This window comes from Columba livia, chromosome 9 (genome assembly GCF_036013475.1).
Source record: "Columba livia isolate bColLiv1 breed racing homer chromosome 9, bColLiv1.pat.W.v2, whole genome shotgun sequence".
NCBI classification, from domain to species: domain Eukaryota; kingdom Metazoa; phylum Chordata; class Aves; order Columbiformes; family Columbidae; genus Columba; species Columba livia.
This window is the reverse complement of record NC_088610.1, coordinates 6,001,801-6,027,053: the sequence shown is the minus strand read 5'-3', so window position 1 is coordinate 6,027,053 and position 25,253 is coordinate 6,001,801. Positions and strand designations below refer to the sequence as shown.

Below are 25,253 nucleotides of genomic sequence, written 5' to 3'. Positions count from 1 at the left end.
TCTATCTGAATCCCCTTCCTCCCTGCCCAGCTGCCTAGTTGTGTGGACTGCAACAAAGCTAGCTGGGGCACAGGGCAGAGCCTGCTCTTTCGTACAGTGCAGGAGCTCATCTCACTGCTGCAGAGTGAAATTTGGTTCCCAGGAGGCTTTTGGGTTTAGGCCCTTGTGTCCCCCATGTAAAAATCACAGAATCATAGTTTAGGTTGGAAAAGACCTTTGAGATCATCAAGTCCAGTTGTAAACCTAGCACTGCCAAGTCCACCACTAAACCGTGTCCCTAAGAACCTCATCTTCATGTCTTTTAAATATATCTGGGGATGGGAACTCAACCACTTTCCTGGGCTGCCCGTTCCAATGCTTGACAACCCTTTCAGATGGATGCCCATCCAAGCCATGAGCAACCAGTTTATCCAGGAGAATGCTGTGGGGAATGGTGTCAGAGGCTTTACTCAAGTCTAGGCAGATGACATCCACTGCATTTCCTTCATCCACTAAGAAGACAGTTTCCAAGTGGTCCAGAGCCTTGTCCAGGTCTTGTAAGACTGGAATGTTGGAGGTCTGAGAGCCACCTTACAGGAGGTAGCCAGGTCCATAGACCTCAAGCCCTCCTGGGTGCCAGGCTGGGACTCAGCATTGCTGCCACGTGCAGAGAAGCACTGTAGGTATTTCTCCCCCATTAGCACATCCTTGCAGCACAAGTCTCAGTTCAGTTCAGCACAGCGTGTATTGCTACATCTACACACCTTGTAATCCTCATGCTCTCTGGAGAGAGAGAAAACCCAATGCACAGCAGAGATATGCCATGCACAGCCTTCACCACCGACAGCAGCCATCTCAGCCAGGATGCACTGCAGCACCTAACAACATCCCTTCAAAAAAAAACCAAAAACAACAACAACAAAAAACATTTAAACTTTGGGCCTTGGATGAGGGGGTGGGGAAGGGTTGGAAGTGGCTCCGTTGCTTCACGCTGCACATTAGCAATCGAGTTCACTTCACAAACACAAGGTGCGCTGTCAGGATAGCCTGGGGCAAAGTTTGTTCTTTGCTTGATTTCTAACTTCTGTTTACCAAGGTAATAAACCGGTCTTCTCTTCCAGGTGTAAATGCTATTATGAAAAAGCATATTTGTGTTTCATCTCACCTCAGATGTACAGTATGTGCTCACAACCTACACTGTGTGTACAGCCCACATTGCTCCAGAGCCAGAAGAAGAAAGGAAAAGGGGTAAAAACAAATACCCCCACTCTATTCTTGAAAACACGGTGTTCTGAAGGATCTAGGAGTTCAATTGCATCTCTTTCCCTTCAAACCCTATGTGCAGCCCTTGCTCTACCCTGGCTCAGACCCTTCCCACATCCCTGTGGTCTTCCCTGTTAGCATGGCTGGGCAGACCCCACGTGGGGAGCTGGTGGAGACAACCCACCCGCCTGTTCCATGCAGACAAGCTGATCTGCAAACAGTTGAGTTTAGTTTCCACCAGAGTAGCTGGGTCGACAGTTTGGCTCCCTTCCCCTAAAGCCGCACTCCTCTCCACCATGCCACATGCATTCAGATGTGTTGCATTTGGTGCAATCTCACTGAAACTGATGGGAGAGGAGAAGGACGTAAAAAGAGACAAAAAAAAAAAAGCCTGGCATTGTTTTTTCTTGCACTTCACCTCCTGTTCCTGGTGTCATGCCCACTTGGCACGATTTAGAGATAGCAGACACGCTCTGGATAAAAATGACCTAAATGTTTCCTCATCCCTTCAAACCTGTTTGGTGGCCTTCTGTCTCCAGCCCACTAGTAATGTGGCCTGGCCGCTGGGACTGCCACCTGAGTGCATCTGAAAAACAGCACCACAAGATCTGCAATGACTGAAATAGTCTGGGCCTGACTTAGGAATGTGAGTCCCCCAGCGTGGCACGACACAGCACAGCATGACACAGCATGGCGTGGCACGGCACGACACGGCTGGTGCAGGCGAGAGCACCGCCTGCCGAACCAGCGCACCCGTTCCTGGTGTCACCTCGCTCCTCTCCCGTTAAGGCACTGACCTCACCTGCTCCCACTGAGCTTGTAAAATTTCATGAGATGACATCTTGAAAAGTTAAGCGTGAAACGCCAAGCTTGGATGGAGCCCTCACAGAAGGTGACCAGCTGCAGGTCAGCAATAATTTCCTCCCCCGGCCATTGTAGCCCTTTATGAGCAGATTTAAGAGAGCAATAACCATGCAATAACTTTTTTTTTTTACATAAACTATTTATTCTATTAAAATCCTGTGCCCATAACTCCATCTGTACAACAGAAGAGCTGTGGAAGAGAGGCAAGGAAAGGGGCCGATGAGGACCATGATCTAAGCAGTGTCTGGTGATGCCCAACACAGGCGCTTTCTCGGAACACCTTTACTCCTGAAATCACAAACCCCACGGAGAGAGCCAGGCTGCCATCGCCGTGCAGGTCTGAGCCTGCCCTGGCCCAGACGCTTCCCCACCCCGGTGTTTACGCCAAAGCGCTCGTTCCGGCACAGACTGAATCTGTGCCCCTGGCTCCGGCACCCAGCAGGGCCCTGGCACGCTCTGCTTCCCAGCAGCGTGGGCAGTGGCAGGGCCTGGCACCCCTCAGTGCTGCCCACCCCTCCATGGACCTTCATCAGTGCTGAACTCAAGCGACCACAAGCAAAGAGCCACAGTGCAGATGGAGAGGATGGAGGTCCCTGGCTGCATGTGTTCATGACTCTTCTTCACTCCTGGAGCTCACAGAATCTTTTTTAGGGTTGTCCATTTTTTTTTTTCATGTCCACAAAATGTGAGGTTCTTAGCAGCTTTTACACTTTCTAATTTCTTTCTCAACTTCCACTCTTGCTTTACGCTTCTACAGCAGGGCTAGAAGGAACATTGCCAACAGGAAAGCGTTTCCACTCGCCTGTCAAACTTAAGAGTTCCCAGCAGCTCTACTATCCCTTTCCACCAATTTCCACTCAACCACACAAGCAGAGCGAGAACATCCTCAGCAACAGTGACTTGGAGCAGATCTGGTCCATCGTTAGCCAGGAGTAGGAAGCACCTTTCTACCAAGGAAACTAGCACTGCCCAGGGAACTGGCCTGTGCTCACCTCCTCATCAGGGACTTATTGCAAATAAGCTACTGGCAAGGAAGGTGGAGGACAGGAACCACATGGGTTTCCCCACATGGTTAATTCCTACCATGGTGCCTTCCTGGATTCACTCACCCCCTAGAGCTAGGTGGGGCAGAGGAGACCACGTCTGGGTCCACCCACTCCAAAGGAGGAGTGACATGTCACCCCAGTTTGGGAACAGGTGTGTTCAGTGGCCAGATCAAGGCACATTAGGAGACCTAGAACTTGTTTGACATGGCCTATTATTTCATGGCATCTTGAGTATATTCCACAAATTCTGCAACAAAGTAATGGCCCAGGTCAGCCTTTTCAATCATGTTCTTCTAACACGTCAGTTTGGTTCTTACAGTACAGGGAGGGGGTGGCATTTTGCCAGTGTTATGTAAGAAGCAGCATGATTGCATAAGTTCAGTTGGTCGCAAAGGTATAAAATAGGCTTTATTGGTTACTACAGCTGGAATTTTTTCCAGAGGCATCTGTGTGTATTTTAAAGGAACTTGTCCTTTTCTAGTTTTAGGGTCTTCTGGGATCATCATTCTTCTGGATACTTTTGCTGTCAGAAATCCTTGTGCAAAGGAGAATGTTTGCTTTTGTGCGGGAAACAGTAGGAGGTTGTATGTCATTTCATTGGAACTGCCTAATAAAGTGCTTGAGTTGCTCTACTGACCTGCAATCTGTGCAGTCAGAGGCAGGTATTTGTTTTAAATCAGTCCTCAGATGCAAGCCTGGGATGCTTGATGGACTCGTCCAGTCCTCTTGAGAGTGACAACAAGACCATATGACAGCAACTAAGAACCGCTCTACTTGAGATCTTTCTAGAGAATCAAATAGTGAAAAACATCTGCTGAAAATACTAGTTACTTGACATAATTTCACAAGTAGGAAAGGATCATTGCATTCCACGTGTCCAGGTAGAGTGGGATCTTGTGTCTTTCAGGGAAGAGAAAAAATGATACAGCATCCAAAAGTGGCCAGAATGTGACTCACTGTAACTTCAACAGCACAAAGAGAAATGGCAAACTTAGCTTTGTTCCTCTGAATATCTCCTATACATATCGCATTAAGCATATGGAAAAGACCTTGCAAGACCAAGGCCTGATCAGCAGCTAGTGCATTCCCAGGTTCAATAACAAGTACATTTTGTACATCAGAGGAATGGCAGGCTGCCCAGCGCTTTTGGGCAGATGCTGTTTCTAAAGAAATTAAATGCGTGAATAGATAATAACCAAAGAAGTCCCTGCTGGAATAGACAATGGACAACCTCCTTCTGATAAAATCAAGTTCTTGCTCAATCATTCCTCACTTGAACAATAAGACAAAATTGAGTCAGTCATAGAATCATAGAATGGTTTGGGTTGGAAGGAACCTTAAAGATCATCTAGTTCCATCACCCTGCCATGAGCAGGGTCACCTTCCATTAGACCAGGTTGCTCAAAGTGCCATCCAGCTTGTCCTTGAACACTTCCAGGGACGGGACATCCACAACTTCTCTGGGTAATCTGTTCTGGTGACTCACCATCCTCATGGTGAAGAATTTCTTCTTTAAATGGAGTCTAAATCTACCCTCTTTCAGTTTAAAGACGTTACCCCTTGCCTTATGACTGCATGCCCTTGTAAAAAGTCCCTCTCCAGCTTTCTTGTAGGTCACCATTAGTTACTGGAAGGCTTCTATAAGGTGTCTCTAGAACCACCTCTTCTCCAGGCTGAACAACCCTGAGTCTCTCAGCCTGTCTTCATAGGAAAGTGGCTCCAGCCCTCTGATCATCATTATGGCCCTCCTCTGGACTCACTCCAACAGGTCCATGTCCTTTTTATGTTGGAGGCCCTAGAGCTAGACGCAGTACTCCAGATGGGGTCTCACCAAAGCAGAGTAGATGGGGAGAATCACCTCCCTGGACCTGCTGGCAACGCTCCTTTTGATGCAGCCCAGGATACAGTTGGCTTTCTGAGCTGCAGGCACACATTGCTGGTTCATGTTGAGCTTCTCATCAAACAACACCTCCAAGTCCTTCTCCTCAGGGCTGCTCTCAATCCATTCTTTGCCCAGCCTATGTTTGTGCTTAGGATTGCCCCAACCCATGTACAGGACCTTGCACTTGGCTTTGTTGAACTTCATGAGGTTTGCACAGGCCCACCTCTCCAGCCTGTAAAGGTCCCTCTGGATGGCATCCCTTCCCTCCAGTGTGTTGGCTGTACCACACAGATCGGTGTCATCAGCAAACTTACTGAGAGTGCAATCAATCCCACCGTCAATGTTGCTGACAAAAATGTTAAACAGCGCCAGTCCCAACACCAACCCCTGAGGAACACCACTTGTCACTACTTGGGCATTGAGTCATTGACTGCAACACTTTGAGTGTGACCATCCAGACAATCCCTTATCCACTGAGTGGCCCATGTGTTGAATCCCTGTCTCTCCAATTTAGAGACAAGGATGTCATGCGGGACAGTGTCAAATGCTTTGCGCAAGTTCGGGTAGATGACATCAGTTGCTCTTCCCTTATCCACCAATGCTCTCCTGAAGGTCCTGGAGTCCTCAAATAAGCAGCTGTGTTTCTTTCCTCTTCTTTACACTGTCCGTTATCCTAAGAACTGGCAAAGCAGCAAGGATGATTCCTCTGTCCTTTCCTAAAAGAGGGATATTGCAGGAGGTCAGCTGGCCATGCCAGAGTGAAGAAGGAGTCACTCAATTCCTTCTCACCTGGTTCTCTCCAGCCTGCTAAGGGCAGGAGGGAAGGAGGAGCGGAAAGTGTGGCTAGCCCACGTCCTTGCCATGCAAAGCAGGAGGAACAGAGCGGTGACCCAGCAAGGAAGACCTGCATAACAGCAAGCAGGAGCAGGTACCCTGTGGTGAAAAGATGAACAAGAGATTGGCAAGCACTGGGTGAGCTCTGACGAGGGAAGGAATGAGGTGCGGGTCAGGGTCAGAGGGACAAAGAGGGGTAACCTCAAACCACCTGGGTATTTCAAGCAGCATGATGCAATGTGAATTCCTCAGCTGGCCTCCCCCACTGCTGAATCTTCTCCTCACACTGCTGCCAGACCCTGTCATCCCTGTGTCCCCACCTCTGGTTGAAATGGCTTTTGCTGGCTTCACTGGGAGCCCTGTGGGAGCCAGACAAACACCTGGCCATGCTGAGCAGGCTTCCTGGCAGGGAGAGTTTATACCTACAGCAAGGCTCAGAGAATGGGTGGGTGAAGTGCACATGTTGGAGGAAAATACAGCACCTGAGTGGTCGGATGCTGCTGTTGATGTTGGTGTGGCCACTGTCAGCTGCTGGCTCAAGGAGGTGGTCAGAGGCAAGTGATTTTTGCCCTGGGAGCTACGCGGCTGGTACCACATGAAGGCTCTGGGAAGCACACAGATATTAGGCCAAATCTTTTCCAAAGAACGAAGTCCAAATCTTGCCTCTTTTTTTCTTCTTGTTCCCCGTGGCCCATGGGGATGGTACAGCCTCACAAAATCTCTTCCAAGGCCAAAGATCCTGGATGCAAAGGACAATGGCTGTTCTGCCCAGGACATGGCTCTGGAAAGCAAGAGAGATAAAGTTCAGCAGTGCACGGGTGTAGCTGAGAGGCAGGTGGAGATGCCCTGCACAACAGGTGGGACACTTTTGGATGTCATACAAGTGAGACAGTTGCCCACCAAGACCACAGGCTTACCCTTTGCCTCCAGGTGAAGGTGGCCAGGGGAATAGCTGTAGTATGACTGCTAATGCAAAACCCTGGTATAGATGACAGCATGAGGCCAAGAACATTTTGCACGCAGGCTTGGTCCCCCATCCTGGGCTATGCACTGCACATGATTGGGATGTGGTTCTTGACCATTGGGACCACTGGGGCCAACAGGATGCTTCTGGAATGCCTCGTGGTGAGAGGGAAGTTTGGTGCAACCAGTCATCCAGGATAGCTGCAATATCTGATGTTCCTGGATCTCACTCAGTCTCTGAAATACATTTGTGGTCTATGTGACAAGTGGTTTATTTTCAACACCTAGAGCACAGAAGGCAAGTGAGATGATAAGCTGTCATCTAGGGCACTTTATACTTGTTTAGTGCCAACTATGTTACAATATCATTTTGATGTCACCATCTCCTCCTGCTGAAATAAAAAAATAAATAAATAAAAAAATCCATTGCTAGATAACACTTCTCAGCAGGGAGATTTCTGTGTTTGTTTTCCATTACACCTGCTTTTTATTACTTCATTGGCTTTTACAGAAGAGGAGGAGACAAAAAGTAGAGGGAGAAAAATTAATATATTTCTATATTTTTAAATCCTTTTAATTATGAAAGATCTGAACAATCCCTTAAAAAATACCTGACTTTGGTCTGTCAACATGTAGTTCATGTCATAAACTATTCATGGGGGCTGGGATTAAAGCTGACATTTTTTAGAGTGATTAAATTTGAGAACCTGATGAACAGAGCTGGGTTTTCATTATTCCCCTGACATTGGCAGAAACTTTCAGAACTTGGCAGTTTCTAAGTATCCAGCACATCTCTGTGGAGCCCAAACAAACAGCCTGGGGAAAGCCATAACAGGTAATACCTAACGATGGGTACATCTCTAAAACCCAATACTCATATGCAGCACTTTCATCCTGATTTGTTCCACAAAACTGCCTTGCCAGGCTTTACAGGCAGGTGATGGCTCCTCTGTTCCAAGATGTCTCTTGGGGAGCAGCTGCAGGTGCCAAAGCGTTTGACAGCTGTGCATGGAGCAATTGGTTCCTGGCAGGGCCAGGTGAACCATCACCAGCTCCCTGCTCTGCTGCTGTAAGGGAGACAGACACATCTCCAAACACCCCCTCTAGCTATTCGGGATGGGTTTGCTACAGTGCTGCACATAGACTGGATGAAGGCTCCTACCCTACAAGCATCTGACACAGGAGATGTGGTAGATGAAATCCCAAATCTCTTTGGGAGATGGTACTGGACACAGAGAAATTCTGAGTCCTCTAAGAGGAAGATTTTCATGCAAAATCTTGTCTTTGCTTGAGTACAACAGTTTGGTACCAGCTCAAGGCCCCTCTCGGGAGACCTGTCCTCAGGAAGAGTTTTGTTCTCAGGAGAAAGAGCTCTACAGAGGATTACTCTGCAAAGTAACCTGTCATGTGGGTTTGTAAATGAGGTCTGCAAGGACCAAGCTCTCCTGGGCAAAACTTCAGAGTGCACAGGCTGAAAAAGGCCCAAAATCACTTCAGGGAAGCCCAGGGAGAATGGTCAGAGGTTAACTAATGAACTGCTGAGCTGCTCTAGCCCCCAATCTCACATGCAAGAGGAAGGGATGGAGCAGGGGAGGATCACCAGCCTGGGCTCTCTTGCTCAGGATCCTCACTTAGTCAAGTTGTTCCAGCATAATCTGGCAAGACAAGATTCAAAATTCCCAGGGCAAGGGGAGTTGAGCTGGGCTGTGCCATTGACATGAGAGAAACTCTCCATACCTTCCTTCCCTCCTTCTTCTCTTTTTCTCCTCCTCCTCCTCTCCAGCCCCCGCAGCACCTCTCTGCAATGCCCATATAATGACAGCACCACGGCATTTGCCTAAGAGAGCTGCTACACCTGACATTTCTGTGCATGGGCCTCCTGAGTACGCCCGTCTTAACTGACCCACATCTTTCCACAGGCTGTTTCTGGGGCAGCGTCAGTGTGTTTTGCTAGTGCTGCTCGCATTGCCCCTGCCCTGCTAGGGCAGTTTTCCAGGCAGGGCAAACATTTCATCATCATCACCTTTGTGTTTCTTTTTCTTTCTCATTTCCCTTTTTCCACCGCTATGTTTTTTCCTTAAATATTGCCTGATTTTCACAGGGGTGCAGGCTCACTGTGAGCTCACTGTGCTGAGTGCTGCCAGCACTGCCAGCCTATTCTGCCCCACTGCTGTCACAGGGGCTGTGGGGTCCACACCAAGCCCCTCAACCCAGAGACACAATCCTCAGCCACTGGCCCCGCTGCACATCCCAACATGACGTGGGTGGAAGGAGCTGCACCACTTCCATCAGTATTCCCGACGAGAAGACATGGCACACTGGAGGGGAAAGCATCAGCTCCACCATTGTCCTCATCTTCACTCAACTGGGCGAAACCAACCCCTTCCAAAAAGCCTCATCTTCTTGTGTTCCCCACTGTGGGAAAAGCAAAACCTTGCGTTTCCACGGAGCTGGTCGTGTGGGTGAGGTGGAAAGCGGGCAGGAACCACAGGCAGCTACCGGGGCAAGCTGCCGCCTTCTCAACTCATGCATCCCAAGAGCCAGAGCGGGAGTGCACTGGTGACAGAGCTCACCACGAAATGCTGCTTTCTGCCGGAAAAGCATTTTTTTGTTTCATTATTTTCTCTTTCTGCTCTTATTATTTTTCGGAGCGGGGAGGGGAATCGAGCTGGGGGATTTCACTAAAAGTATATATTACAGGGGAAAAAAAATATCCATCTTCTGTCTAATCTGGAGAATTTTCTTGATGCAGACAAATATCACTGCCCAGAGGGCTGAATTGCTTCTGCTTCCAGTTGCTGAGAACTACACTTTGTTAGATGGGAGTATGATGAAAACCTTAAGTGGTGGCAAAAATGGAAATTTTGCAGAGATAGCTGCTGGAATCCTCAGAAAGGTCAAGCTTAGTTGCTGAAAAGGCATTTTAAGCCTTTCTTTAGACCAGATCTTTCAGTAGGATGGCTTTTCCGGAAAAGAAAGAAATGGTTTAGGAAAGTGGGATGACACCATTTTCTTGGGGACAGACGTAGTGAGAAGAGACAGAGTAAGGAATGAAGTTTGCCCAGTGCTAGTACATAGGAGGAGCAACCTGGGACTGGTGGAAAGGCTTTGCCTGGCTGAGGTTTTGCATGGGGACTTTCAGTCTCCTAATTCTAGATCTGGCACCAGTAACTTGCATTTTCCCCGAAAAAATATTTGTAGAGTAATTCAGAGTGCTACAAAGGTGATGCTATGCAAATTTCTGGTGGGAAATACAGCTGTCTCAAAACATTGATAGCCTGTGGTTTCATTTATGTGGTGGGTGTTAATGCGTCTAATGATTCTGAGGAGACCTGTCTGAAAAAATGAATTTGGAGTTGTTTTGTTTCATGAATAGTTCTGAAAAGTCAGGAAGGAGGGAATTAGTTCATATTGTGACTGAGACTATTTATTTAAATTACAGCAAATGGGAAAGGTGAGGAGAAAATGCTGCACTTTGATTTGGAGCAATTTACAAGTAAAATGGAGGGGAATTTCAAACTGAAATAAACATTGCAAATGTACTTTCTTGGAATTCTTTTCTCAGGACAAAAAAAAATTAGTACAACCAGCACTAATGCTCAAAACTATTTGTCAACAAATTTGCATTTTTCACACAAGGGAAGTTTCAGGTGAAAGAATTTCACCCATGCCCAGCTCAGAGCCTTAGAATTGCGAACATCTCCCAGCCCTTTGCCATTGTGTGAATTAACTCAGACATCTGCACTCAGCGTCTCACTGCTGAGGATACATCTCCGAGCCATGCTTTGCATGATGCATTTTGGCAAGGTTTTCCACTAATGTGGTGTCACACAGAAATCTCCTCCAGCTCCTGTCTGAGTTTGTGGGGGTCACCCTCCCTCCCACAAAGGCAGAGTACATGAGGCCAGTCCCCAATCTGAAGGCTGGGGAACCCCCACCCCCTTAGTCCTATGCTCCAGAAGCTAGGCAAAGAAATGGTAATAAAATCAGACATTTTAAAATGCAACCCTGTATTTTTTCCCATCTCTTTTATCCTTCTCTGTGACCTGCAAGCCAAACAATGAAGCAGTGTGCTGGGACCTGAGAACCATTCATTAATGTTTACGAGACACTGAGATAATAGGAGAAGAGAGACACAGAAATAGTCTGTATGAAAAAAAATGATAGAAATAATATGTTCAGTCTCTGTGATTACTCATGCTCTCAGAGCTGAGCAGGTGCACAAGTTTTTACAGGTTTGGGCTTAGTTTGATCCAAAGATACCTTCAGATCAGGCCGTTTCCTCCATGAGCAGAGCACTCCCCAGATTCATTTGTCTGCTCCAGGTAGGAAGGGGGAATCTGTTGGATATCAGGAATTTGGCACTATCACTGCCTCACTTCAGCCATGCCCATGATCCACAGGAAGGTCACTCACCAAAACACTGTGTTGATAAATGCCATAGAAGTGTGGAACTGGGAAAGTCCAGAAAGACAAACACTGTTTAGGTTTTACAGTGCAAATTGCACTAGGAACGGAAAAAATGTCTTTCCATTTTCCTGATCCCAGACATTCCTGGGAGCATAGGCCGCGGCTGCTTTATTTTTAAAATCAACAAGTTCTTCTGAAGAAAAAGCATTTCTTGGTCTCGTGATTGCTGCAGTAGACAGATCTGTCCCCTTGTGTGCGGGCGATGTTCTTCCTGCCAGCTGGACTTGCTCGCTGCCTCAACCCTGTCCCAGCCATGCACAAGCTGTCCCTTATCTGCCAGGTCGGGCTGGAGCAATGCGATTGAGACATTTCAAGACATCACCTAGGAGAGCAAGATAAATCAAGGTGAGCTGATTTGTCCATCTCTGCTGCACAGTGTAAAACGTGCAGCCAGTGCATTGTCCTCACAGCTCCGTCCGCACCGTGTGCTGACAGCACCTTCACAGCACCCATCTGTACACCCAGACCTGGGCGTGACACCCTCCGGGAACGGGGGAATGCTCTGCAAGGTCAGGGGGGTGTACAGCCCCATCTAGCTCTCATTGTGCACACAAGACCGAAGCCACCCCTCCTACCTGCTTTGCCTTTGCACCCCCTGAGCAATCCCAAGGGTCTTGCATCAGCTGGAGTAGCCATATCAAAGCTGGACTGTGGAAGAAAAGCAATTTCTTTCCCCTTGCTGTGAAGCTGGATACAGTGCAATGGAAACGCCTGCAAAATATGTTTTACATGGAAAAGTGTTTCGCTCCAGGAAAACGCTAAACTGATCCCGCTTCCAGTTTCTGGCTGCACACTTGTTCTCCCTTATCTCTGCGTTACACCACAGCACGCTGTGCCTGAAGGCTGCCGCCCATCACCAGGCTGCACCACCTCGCAGATGCAACCTTCTCTTGTTTCTAATCCAGTTTCGTACTGGCTCCTTTGTACCAGCTGAAACATCTTATCTCCCTTGCTGGATCAAGGTCTGCCCTCTCTGCCTTGCAGTTTAGCAGTCTGGCACACTGAAATGGCAAGTTTCAGCTAACGCCAGCTGTCCCGGGTGTCTATGCAAGATGCTGCAATTCCTCTGACCTTATTGCTTTACAGAGCAACTTAAACCTCACCTACATGCAATATGGTTCAAGTTCTTGCTTTCTGCTAAGGATGCGTTCAAGCTCTCTGATGGGTAAGGGTGGAGTTGAGAGTGCGTCTCCCTTAGTAAGTGCCCAAGTGGGGAAATTCATCTTGGGCTGGCAGAAGTGATGCTCAGAAAGCCCAGGTGGGGCAGGAATAGCCTCAGACAGCAGAAGCTGTTCAAGTCTCCAGACTGAAATTCTCAGCATTATCATTACTGTCACAGAATCTAGAGGCACCCAACCAAGACCAGGGGACTTGTTTTGCTGGATCCTACACATCACAGGCTTGAAAGGAGCTTCTCTACCCACAAACATACTCACTAAGTTCCTGGTCTCGCAAACTCCTACAGGCATTACCATCAAACCTCTGAGAAATTACATGGAAAGGAAGATGACCAGGCCCTATGAAAACTGTCTGTTCCTGTCCCTGAGTTTAATTAATCTGTCCATGGGTTTAAGCATCTCTGAAACACCTTGTGGAAGAAGAAGGCAGGGCAGGGAGAGCTCAGGAGGAGTTAATGACCCATGGAGAGCACTACTGAGCTGGCACGGGGGCTCTTGTCATGGTCTTGTGGGCATGTGCTGTTCTTGGGGGATGCCCTCGCCCGTGGCTGGTGTCTCCTGTGTATTTGACTGTTTGTAGTCAATGAATGAGGCTGAATATCTCTTCTGACACACTCCCACTGAGGCTGCAGTTTTCTTGGTTTGCAGTTCGGCTCACTGCACAAACATATTTACTAATCCTGAGAGTCAACTTCCATAGACACCTGCACGTGGTGGCCGCGGTGCTGACCCTTCCAAAGCAGGATCTGCAGAGGGACTTGGAAGTCTGTGTACTGTGTCCCTCAAGCACAGAGTTGAGCTCTGTAGTGACCCACTGTGAGCCACCATGTCGGCGCTGCTTGGCCAGCACCTGCATGCTAGGAGCTTTCTCTGGCCTGTTGTCTCAATGACAGAACTAAACCTGATCTGAGTAACAGACTTGCTCCCTCCCAAGGGAAAGCTCCTCGCTGTCATCTTTTTGCCTTAACCAAACAGACAGACCTATGAACCCTTGAGATACTGGGAATGCCAGCTGATAACAAGGTTGGCCAACGCCTGGGATGTCTGGGGGCTGCAGACATCTTAGCTGAGCTCTTCCTGCTCAAGAGAAGGCTAATTAATCAGCTCTGCTCTTCTGGCATCACCCAAAAGTGAAAATACTTTCTGGCAGAGCAGCAGGCACAAAATTAGCTGCTGCATTAAACTGCCAAATCTCCTTTACTCCTTTATTAGTTGCATTTGGTGATGATGAGGAGTGAGGCATTAACCGGTCCCTGATGGATAAAGAAACTATTACTCTGCTTTCTCTTTGCAGCAGAGAGGAGGAAATAGGTTTTATTACTGAGATTTCCTTGAAGACATTCACTTGACTTTGTGGCATCAGAGACGGAAGAGAAATGAAGAACAGAGAAATCTTGGCACAGCAGGAGAGATTGCACATGGATAATAAAAGAGAGAAGTACCAGGTCAATTGGGATCTGAAATATACCTAGGTGATTGAATCCTTGTGCAGGGTTGAAGCTCTAACGATCTGCTGGGCTCAACTAATTTCAGAATTATAGCCAGGATTTCTGTGCTGGCACTTGGGGTCTAAACTGTGAAACTTGCTGGGGACACACATTTGTGATCCATAGGAATAGACTAGACTAGACTAGACTAGAATATTAAGGGGTTTTTTTTCTTCTTCTTCTTTCAAAATTACATCTTGAAAATTTTTACCCCTCTTTGTTTCAGGCCTAGGTCCCAGCTAACATGGCATGACCCCACTAAAGGAAGGAGCAAACTGGAAGAGTCCATTTGAATCATCCCATCCATGTCCCAAAATCTCAGAGGGTTCACTCCTGAGAGATCTGTGTCCTCCACATACATCCATGAGTCATAGCATGGAATGGCAACCTCTTCAGCTACCACAGCTGTATTCAGCTAGGGTCATGAACCAAAGCCCCACATACTAACTCCAGAAGGGGCAGGGGTAAGGGCATGGGGCAGGCTGCCAGCTCGGTGGCCAGGCTGCAGAACTCATGGTGCATTCTGCTACCTCTGCTCCAGGGCCAAAGAGAGGGAACGGGGCTGAGTCAGTCAGAAATGGGTGGGAAACTTTTAAATCACTCCAGAATTACGTGCTGATTTTCCTAAGGCATAATCCCTACCTCTTGAATTTTCTAACCATTTCCCAGAAAGAAAAACATAGCCTGGACACAGATGTCCAAGAGACCTCCAGTGGGAAGGAAAAGGAGAGCACAGCTGGTACAGCATTGGCATAACTGTGAAGGATCAACAGTCTATGAACAAGCACAGGGTAGAAAGCAAAAGAAGCACCCTAACTGTGTTGGGTAAAGAGGTCCTGCAACAGGCAGCCAGAGGCAAAAAGCCAGCCTTGCAAGCCTGCAGCTTCTGAAGAGGATGTGGTTGCCCAGAGCTGTGGGGACTGGGTTCCACTGCCCACCAGGTCCCTCCTGTTCTTGGTCACTGAGGGACTGCATCATCTCGTGGCTTGTGGAGTCCAGTCACCAGGAGGACTGGGAAGGGGAATTGCAGAAAAACATTGTGTCCCATCACTTCTGATACTGAAGGAAGATGACACAGACTGGTGGCCAAGGGATAGCCTCCTGGCCAGGGTGCGTTTGAACCTCCCAGGAGGGAAAGTACAGGCTCCTGGCTTAGGAGTTGGCGTGAATACCAGCATGGCATGGTGACATGAGCTCTCCTTGCAGGACATGTCCACCAGGGGCCTGGTGGTGGCCAGAGCTTTGCTTCAGGTGGTTCCTGCTGGCTGCTGCTGGGGCACGGCTCCCCGCACCTTCGGTCGTCCCACCTCCCTCTGCCGCACTTCCCACATCTACAACACGGAGCTAAAGTTAATTACAGCCCCTAGCATGGAGCTGCCTGGCTTGGCTTTACTCGTCTTTCAAAAACGCTTGGAGATGAAAGATGCTTGAGAAAGCAGAGTATTTTTATTACTAATAATTACAAAAATTAACCAAATATTTGTCTAGCAGCATCCCTCCCTGTTGCTGTTTCTTGCATAAAATACACAGGTGTTCTGACTGCCAAACCAAAGCCCCAGAATCACTACATCAGCCCTACAGTATCGAAAAGGGGGGCAAAAAAAGTGCCTTGGGTCTAAAAAGAGTTGTCTGTTCCAGCAATGAAATTAATTGGCCTAAAAATAGCACAGGTATACTGCAGATCCAAATTGCTTGCTGACAACAAACCCAAACAGGGCCCATGGGCTGCCAGGTAGCAGGTTAAACGCTGCCTCCGAGGCTGCTGGGCTGATCCTGGCACCTGAGTATTTTTCAGTGCTGGTATTCGCCACCACTTGCTGCTGTAGAGTCGGGCTCTTGTAAAATGTTTATCAATGCCTGGGCATCTTCCAAACCGAGAAAGGGTGCACGCAGAGAGAAGTGTCCCCTTGCATTCAGCAGGGACTGCATTTCATCACTTGTTTTAATTCCCATCTTTATAATTTTATGGCTTTTTTCCCCCCTGTTTTCCAATAAGCTCCTCTAACACCTAATAAATTCAGTTCTTTTCCCTTCTTCTTACCTCCCCCTGCTGCCATCGTGATTACCTAGACAAGAAAAATACAGAGCACGGGGTCCTGCAGACTGAGGTTTTAGTGACTGATTTCAACCGACGTGAGCAGAATCAGCAATAAACTTCAATGTCATGGTATTTTGATTCCTCCTTCCTCCCTATTGCATGAAATATCTGAAGGGGACAGATGCCAAGGAGTGAGGAGAATTCTTTTGGGTCATATAGCCAAGAATGAAACTAAGAGAGGAGCCATTTGCAGAGAGGTAGAAGCAGTCAGCTGTGCAATAGTTATCAGTAATAGATGGCATCTCTCACTTACGTGATCTCTATTATCCTCCTATCTCAGCATCTCACAGTCTTTAATGGATTCTTCCCTCCAGCACCTTTGCGAGACCGCACCATTGTCCTATATGCATTTTACCAGCTGGGACCTGAAGCACCAACAGGCCAAGATCCAGCTCCCCTAACCGATGTCGGCACTCAGTTCCCACTGGTGACAGTCTAAAAATCCATCTGTAAATCTGGGCACTACACTATTTAACCGTGCTTTTATTTGTGAAGGTAGATAAAATGCTCTGTAACCACAGAGAGGCAAAAAAAATCCCATAAAACCCAATTTTGTTACTTCCTGCTCTGCTTTCAAAACAAAACACAATAATTTTAGAAGACAATTAAACTCCGTGATTTCCAAGGGAGGCAGGCACACAAATACTTTTGAGGATCTGAGCCCACATGATTATGTAAGGAATTAGCAGGAGGGAATTAACCCAATCACTGGAGCATCCTAGTGGAGAGGATCTCATCCACACTCGGGGCTGCCATAGGGGAACATGCCGGAGCAAAATATAAAATGCAGAAATACTTAAAATTTAAATCAGTTCACCACTGTACTGCTCGTACTCCCCGAAGCCAGGAAAAACAAGCCCAAGGTTGCACGTACCCCTTCCAAGCATGCGGGACCTCCGTGCAGGGCAGACGGAGCAGCAGCAGCTGCCTGGGGACTGGTCGTCCATATGTTGCCCTCTGTGCATAGATGTAGCCTCTGCATGGGGGTAGAGGGTCCCCGGGGCACCCACGGGAAATTTGGTGAGGGTGTCAGGAGTGCCGAGGTGCCGGCCCCACTCCGAGCAGCTATGGGGACGAGGCAGCGCGAGCGCAGGATTTCTACGGCTCGGCAAGGATCTCGCACTTCTCCCTCCAGCCCGGGGCTGCTTATTAAATATGCTGTCATATTAAAACAAAACTACTTTAAAAAATAATTTTTTTAAAAAAGTAGAAGCAAACAGGATTCAGGGAAGCAGTGGGGAAGGTTGTGGGCCTGATCCTGCTCTCTCTGCGGCTGGGGTAACGAGGAGCGTTGGGTGAAGCCTCTGGGACGGCACGTCCTAGACGGGCTCCTTCACTCCAGCCTGGGTGGGACAGAAAGGAGATCTGGCCCCTTTCCCGTATTTTACTGCTGTCACGGTCGAATTTATCAGGCTGAACCCGCCGGAGCTGTTTGCAGGAGGGAGGGCAGCAGCAGCAGCAGCCCTGGCAATGCAGGACGCGGCCGTGGGGAACCAACGCTCCCTGCCCGGGATGGATGCTGCTCCCAACGCGGTGCTGACGATAAACACAAACCTTTCCCGGGCAGGCAAAGGCTGCCTGAACTGTCACTTTAATTGAAACCCTCTGCAGCCGTATACTTCACCTTATGTTTAATGATTCACCTCTTAAGCAGCCCACTTGTACCTTTGTAATCTTTCTGAAGGTTAACTTGTTGATCCTAGAAACTCGTCTGGAGAGAGCGAGGTAATTTGCCGGGAGGCTCAGAAGAAAAGAATATCGTGTTTTCTGATGAAAAGTGTTTTTCTTGAGGGAGAAGGAAGGAGAAATAAATGGCAAAATTCAGAAGAGCTAATGAGACTTTGGAAAGAAAAAATAAAAGGAACAACAAAAAAAAAAAGGAAATAAATGTCCATAAAATAAAAAGAAGAGGTGGGGGGGAGCAGTTAAGTTTAGTTTCCAGCTCCTGGGAGATGTTTTATTTCTGCTTTATAGAAACTAAAAATATATTTGTCATTTACCAGATTAAATAAAAATAATCCTGGAGTTAAACTTTTTTTAGGACATTAAGAGTTACATGCTTAAGGGTAATAATCTATTTGTAACACTGTAAAGGAATAACTGGCAATTTCATACAGCTTTGGGTTCGATCCTTTGTATATGCCATGTACCTATGCAAATAAATATCCCATTCGATTAATGTCCATCCTGTAGAATCTGCCTGCTTCTTTCTTACTCCTTTAATATTAATTATTTAAAACAAGGAGAAATCCCACAGGGAATTTTAGGCTCAAAAAGTAGCTGACTTATTCTTGTCATATGGGAGTAACAGAAAAAGATGAGAAAATCTAATTCTTTTTAAGTCCTAAAACTGAAACTCAAATAAGAAGAGTGAGGAGAAAAAAAAATTAAAACCCAGAAACCAAACTTACCCCCCACACTTTTTATATGAATATTCTGGTTTTTACTGTAGCTATTAATAGTCATACCTAAATGTAGTCTATAAATCTACTAATATATTATTTAACACTCTAACTAGTGGTATAAAAAAATATGAACTATTCTGTTGGCAATACCTTTAATTGAATTATTTTCAGAGACAGCTTGTTATTGCCAGACATGCTTTTAGAGATAGTACAGAGAAATAAAAGAATTTCAGGAGGCAGTAAAACAAATAATTAACATTTTCATCATTACTTTCAGATACTCTCCCATCCAGTCACTAAAACCTTTAAGTCTAAATCAAAAGGTTTCAGTGAGCAAAATTGCACAGATCGTTTTAAAGAATACAAAAATTATGTTGATGTTTTATTTGAAGAGAGAAATTGAAATTCACGTAGCACTTTACTGGCTGAGGCGCCTGAGGAGTTATTAAAAGAAGAAAAAAAAAGGACAAAATAACAGGCTAGTTTAGCCTGAACTTTAGAGGCCTGTTGCAAAATTATTTGGATCAATGCAAATCCCTATATTAATTTAAGTGTGCTTGTGCTTGTAAAAGTTTGAGGCATCGTCCTCCTTCTGAGGCTCTCGTCTGCTTTTTAATATCAGGGATTCACAAGATTCTCCGAGGCATGAGCACAAGAGTAATAAATAACACTATTAACCATCCAAAGCAAGTGCTGCCTTTATTATTTTATTTCTCCTGACAAAGCAACCACTTTTGCATTAGGTTACCTCAGTGTAAATCCTTATCAGGAAAGTATCTGTAAGGGTAAGTGATGTTTTTTTTTAATCTTGACAGCTGAAAGTTGACAAACGTGCTGAAAAGTAAAGAGATCAGCGGTGTTGCTCAGCCATGGGCCAGGGGTTCTCAGCTTCCATGGGTCAGATGCTTCGTATGTTCATGGGTGCCCGGATGACAAGATTTGGGGACAAGCTGGGGACACCAGCTGGGTGAAGGGTCCCTCACCATGTGCCCTGCCAGGAGGCTCCTTGCCCAGCATGGACCCTTCGAAACACTGCCAGGCTTTGGCCCACAATTAGTTAAAAATTGATTGGGACCAAGGAGGGGTCAGAACAAATTATCTGTGGCTAGAAAACCTCAGGATGAAGTTTCCCTTTTAAATCAAAGACGAGGCAGAGATGGCAGGGGGCTGTTGGTGCTCAGTGGGACAGGGACGGTCTTTATGCATGTCCGTAAATGATATTTATTCACAGCCAGTGTCTGGGAGATCAGGCAGGCAGACAGGTATCTCCCTCCTTTGCCTGTATGAGAGGAAAGTAAATTTGGACAGACAAGTCTGCACTCACTCCTGGCAGTGGGAGCCAGGCAGATGTGCCAGTTATTTGGGTGATTTCACAGAAATATCATCCTTGGATTTTATCTGAGCATGGCCGGACCATACAGCCCTCCTTTATCAGAGCAGTTCTTGTCGCGGGATATTGGTCTGAGTGCAATTCATTACTCCAAATGAGGTGCCTGCACGAGGCATGGAGGCAGCAACATGCTCTCATGAGGTATGGGGAACCACACCGTTGTGCGGGGGCGCTGGGGGATGGATGGCCACACACCCCTCAGCAACCTCTGGCTGTTGCTCAGTCCCCTTGTCCATCTCTCCATACCCCCATGCATCTCTCCATCTCCCTGCTCCTGACCTCTGAGGTGCCCCGTACCTCCCCGCCCACACCGCACTGGTCCAGCTCTGGATGCTGGTGGATGCTGAGTGGTACCTACTCTGCATGAGGTGCGATGGGAGCAACAAAAATTGGGCCAGTGGCTTGCAGATGGGCAAGCTGTCAGTGGGCTGACTGGGAGCTGGGCTGGGAGGGGACGAGGTACGGCCAGGTGTGCCCAGGGCGTGCTGGAACAGCCAGGCTCTACCACGACATTCAAGTTTTTCCACTTCCAGTCCTTTCCCTTGCATTAAGGACTGAGCCAGATTACAAACACTCCAATTAAAACAGAAAAAAAAAAAAAAAAAGAAAAAAAAAAAAGAAAGAAAGAAAAAAAAGTAAGAATAAAACAATTTTTATTATTTTTTTTAAAAAAGAAGAAAGCAAGAAAAAGGAACCCCGATGAGCATCGCCGTCCTCCACTCCCTGCCACTTCCACACGCCCGGCTGCTGCTCCCTCTTCTCCTCCCGGCCGCAGCCCATGCCTCTTCCCATACCCAGGAAAACATTTTGTTCTGCGTTAAAAGCTAAAGCTAACACATGACCAGCGAGAGGCAGCAGTTTGTTTAGCTCTTGGAGTTTATTTTAATTGCGGCCTTGTTTTGTAATGAGGACGTCCGCGGCAGGGGGAGCCTTCTGGGATCTGAGGGGCTGTTCCGGAGGAGTTTCCTTATCAATAAAAAGACGTCTCGTCTATTTAAATTAACAAGAACCGGATGGGATGCATGCTCAGCTGCTTTGTTTTCTTGGAAGTTAAACCATACACGTTTGCTTATTAAGGATTTCAGTGGCCATCTGGGATCACAGGTCCCCTCCAAGCGCTGCCTTCAACATCCCCAACCTCCATCACGGAGGAAGAAGGGGGAGAGAGATGGGCCCTGCATTCATGCTGACAGGCAGAAAACAGCCTGGTAAACCTGAGTAGTTTGTTATGATGATGCATGAAAAAAAAAGAGGAAAAAAAAAAAGAAAACCCACGTGATTTTTATGCAAATCAGGTGAAATGGACGGTTAAAAAAACCCTAAATGTCAGGTAGATAAGATCGCATACACCTAGAGCAGTGTCATGGTATTCTATGCACGTTACATTCATACTGGAAACCAAAACGTGTTACAGAAATCAGACACCCACTAAAAGCTCTGAGATTGCACTGAGAACAGGTTCCTGCAAAGCACCAACCTCTGACAAAAAGAAAAAAAAGAAAAAAAGAAAAAAAGTAGGTTAGATTAGAAAACAAGATAGTTCAATTCAGGCAGGGAATAGGCTGTCCCCGTGCAGCGTGCAGCCTGGCCTCAGCGCACACGCATTAATATGCACAAAACTCCTTTTAAGTACCATTCGTGCAGCGGCACTCGGCTTTGAAATGGGCAGGCTGCTCCCGCAACCCGGCCTCGGCTGCCACGGGGAAGGGGAGAGATTTATGGGCTCTCTTCTGTCAGGCTAAACTTTTCTTTCCCAGATACATGATTTTTTTTGTTTTCTTTAAAAGTCCTGGTAGCTGTTTTGCATGGGGATGGGTAACCCTCATGGCCTGAAGGAGTTAATTTCTAAAGAAAAAAATTATAGCGGGGCACTGTTTATTTAAGTAGTATTTTGTAAAAGATGAGAGAGTTCTTTCCAGAGGTGCAGTTCACCTGGGAAAAATACTCACCAGCCTCGACACCACTTAAAAACTCACTGCGTCCCCTGGGGGGCATGACCCAAACCCTGGGGTCTCCTGTCACCACTGAGCAGCACCTCCAGCTCTGAGGGCCTTCAACATCAAACTGCAGCTCTCACAGGGGGCTAAATAATGTCACATTGCTTTGTGCCCTGCATGCCAACATGCGGGCAGAGGGGGTGCTTTTCATCTGAGGAGCTTTGCTGGGGGGAGGAATGGAGAGGCTGGAGCTGGATCCCCATCAGGGGGATCCGAGGCACCTGTAGTGATGCCCAGCACTGCTCCTGCCCCTGCTCCCACTCCTCAGAGCCGCTCTGGTGCGCCCAGAAACACTCCTGCCAGCTCCGAGGGGACCGTTCCCCAGCAGCATCATTCCCGTCCCGGCATCACCACTGCTTTGCAGGGCAGCACATGTGGGTTAAAACCCCTGCCTGGGTGTGTGGGGGGGTCTCTGCAGGGTGGGGGGGAGTTTTTGAGAGGGGGCTGTGTAGGGCTGGCCCCCCGCAGCAGGGTTATGGCAGCACAAACGGTGAGGCTGAGCTGCTGCCCCTCCACATGCCGTGCGGGAACCTTGTGGGTGCGCGGGAGCTGCCCCGAGGCCGAGGCTGGTGGGGAGCATCCCGCAGCCAATATGGGGGCTGCCAGCAGCTTCACAGCCCCCCAGCAGCCCCCCTTCTGCACCACAGGGCTGCCTTCACCCCCAAAGCAAAGTCGTTCATACTCAGCTGGCTGAGGTGAGGGAGGCCGCCCCGCCGGGGCATCACTGCCTTGGCCACCTGGCAGCCGCCACTGCTGCCACCAGCTGCCAAGCTGGTCCCCAGAGCAGGGACAGGCAAGGGAAGAGGGTGACAAGGTGACAAGGCCTCGCTCTGCCCTGACCCCGCTGGTTGATGGGGGAAGAGAAATGACCCCATCCCCAGCACCCCGAAACCCCCAGCAAGGTGCCATGGGGATGGCTGCTGCTTTTCGGGGGACAGAAGGAAGCGGTGGGAGGTGGGGGCGGGTGGCAGGACCCCCTGGGGAACCGCAGCCAGGCCCCAGGTGATGGACTGGGGGGAAGAGAAGGTACAAAACCAGAGGAGAGGGGCCAAAAACACTGCAAAGGCACCCAGGCTGCCCAGTTCCCAGCCCGAAGGGGATGCTGGTGGCCTTTCTCTAAATCCCCATAATGAGGGGAGTTTGAATGGAAACTCTGATGCACACCCTCGCTCAGCAGCGGCCAGGCAGAGCGAGAAATCTCCCCCGTATAAGTGCTACTTGAACAGAAGCCGTGCTCGACCTCGGGTCTCCACCAAAAAAAAATACCCAAGCGGCAGCGCTCTCGCTGCTCCCGAACGTCCCGCAGGCGCCGGGCTCGGCCAGACACACGCTCCAGCTAAAGCGAAAGCATCACACGCTGCAGAGAAATGACCAAAAAAATGAAAAGATCTGTCCCCTCCCTTTCCTTTTAATTTCATTACTGTAAAAAAAAAAAAATAAAAAAAAAAAAATAAAATCCCGGAGCAGAGTTTATATTATTGGGTCCATTCCTCCTTCACCTCTGAGCCGGCCGCCTGCAGACACCCCGGGAGCCCCTTCTCTGCCCGGGGCCGGGAGCAGAGTCGCTCAGCTCAAGCTGCACTCACTTTCTGGGAATTACATATTGCTTTTTAACTACAGGAAAGCCGTCTCTCCAGCATATCTGTACCATCTCAAGTGTCTCAGGAGTGCCATCCCTGCCTTGCCACTGGGTTATTTTTAATGATGAGTTGGATTAGCAGAAGGGCTTTCTTCCTAATTTCTTTCCCCCCACCCCGCCCCTCATTGCTTTAAAGCATTTTGGTTCAAGAGCTCAGCTTAGAAATAAAAGCAGCACCCGGGGACTTTGCATCCAGGGTGGCTGCTCCGTGGGGCTCGGTGGTGGCTGAATCAGTAGCTCTGAGCAATTGCATTAGTAGACCGAGGGCACTGTGACCTGCGGTGGTTATTCTCGTAAATAAATTTCTATTAATTGCAACGGCCCAGGAATGCCATTGCTGCCCGGAGCGTGTCCACCCCCTGCTCCCCACCACACCGAGCGCCCAAAGAACCGACGGGGAAAGAAAAATGAGACTTGTGATCCGCTGATCCACCCCCCGACCCCGAGACAAACCCTCTCAGCAGGCCCGCTGGAAATAAACACGCAAGGCTGGAGGACAGAGAGGCAGAAATCTCCACAGATTTACATACAGGGCGATATATTTCCATAGAGGACCAGGGAAAGGCTGGGGTGACAGGTCCCCTCCGTCTGCACCCCCCCAGCAAAACCCACCGGACATACGGATTGCAAAGGCTTTACATTATTCCCTTTGCCGCCCCACACCTCCCAGCAAAGGCCTTTACCCAGTAATAAGCGAAAAGCGCCGAAATTAAACCCCTTCCAGAAAAGCCAACATAATTAAGCATCCCCGGCACACTTCGACATTTCCATAGAAGCAGAATATTTACAGACTTACAGGCTATTTTGCAACAATAACAATAACAGCTACAAAGAATTAACCCACCACTCCAGAGTCCTGGAAAGGAAAAGAGAAAACGGATTTAAAAAAGAAAAAAGAAAAAAAGAGGAAGAAATAATTTGGTTTGTTTTCTTTTTTTTCAGGTCTGGAGAATCCCAGCAAAGAAATAAAATAGATTTAAAAAAATAAAGATTAAAAGGAAAAAGGGAGGTATATGGGGGGGTCTTTAAGGAAAAAGCTTCTTTCCCCAAGAGTAAATCCTGCTGGAGGCCGTAAGCCGAGCGCGGCTGTTTGCAAAAATTATTGAACAAAAAAGCTGATTGAGGGAAAAATAATGTTAAAAACGTAAAAATCCAGTGCAATGCAGCAGGATCCTGGCTTTGCTCGCTGGGTTGTTTTTTTTTTTCTTAAGGGGGGAGGCTTGCTTTTTAAACGCGAAAGTGAGCCCCCCCCCTCCCCGCCAAATTAAATATCAAAAATAAATAATAACGTTAAAAAATTAAAAAAAAAAATTAAAAGGCGCATTTTGGTGGGTTTTTTGTTTCAGATCTCTTCCTTTTTCTCTTTCGGAGAGTGACGGGAGGAGGGGGGGGGGGTGTTGGGATGTGTGTTTGCACCGCCCGGCTGTTGCCACCCAGGGACCCCCCGTTTGTCGCCGCCGTTGTCGCTGTCGCTGTCGTTGTCGCCGCCGCTTCGCTCCGCTCCGCTCCGCGCCGCGCGCGCTGCCCCGCGGCCGCGCGCGCTGCCCCGCCGCGCCCCCACGTCACACACAGCACCCGCCGCCACGTGACCCGCCGCCCGGGCGCGACCACTGGGAACGGGGGGGGGTGAAGAAGGGAGGGTGAGGCGGTGGGACCCCCGCCGCTGCCGGCGCCCCCCCGGACCCCGCGCCCCCTCCCGGGCCGCCCCGAACGGGGCGGCCCGGGAGGGGGCGCGGGGTCCGGGGGGGCGCCGGCAGC

General features: G+C 48.3%; 1 long non-coding RNA gene across 1 annotated transcript; it reads right to left on the bottom strand.

Moving 5' to 3' along the window:
* Window positions 1-10,242: 10,242 nt before the first annotated feature.
* Window positions 10,243-25,168, bottom strand: LOC135580232 (uncharacterized). The gene is made up of 2 exons (XR_010474614.1): window positions 16,939-25,168; window positions 10,243-11,623 (listed from the first exon to the last, which is right to left on the bottom strand). It is a non-coding gene; the product is annotated as an uncharacterized LOC135580232 (long non-coding RNA).
* Window positions 25,169-25,253: the final 85 nt, after the last annotated feature.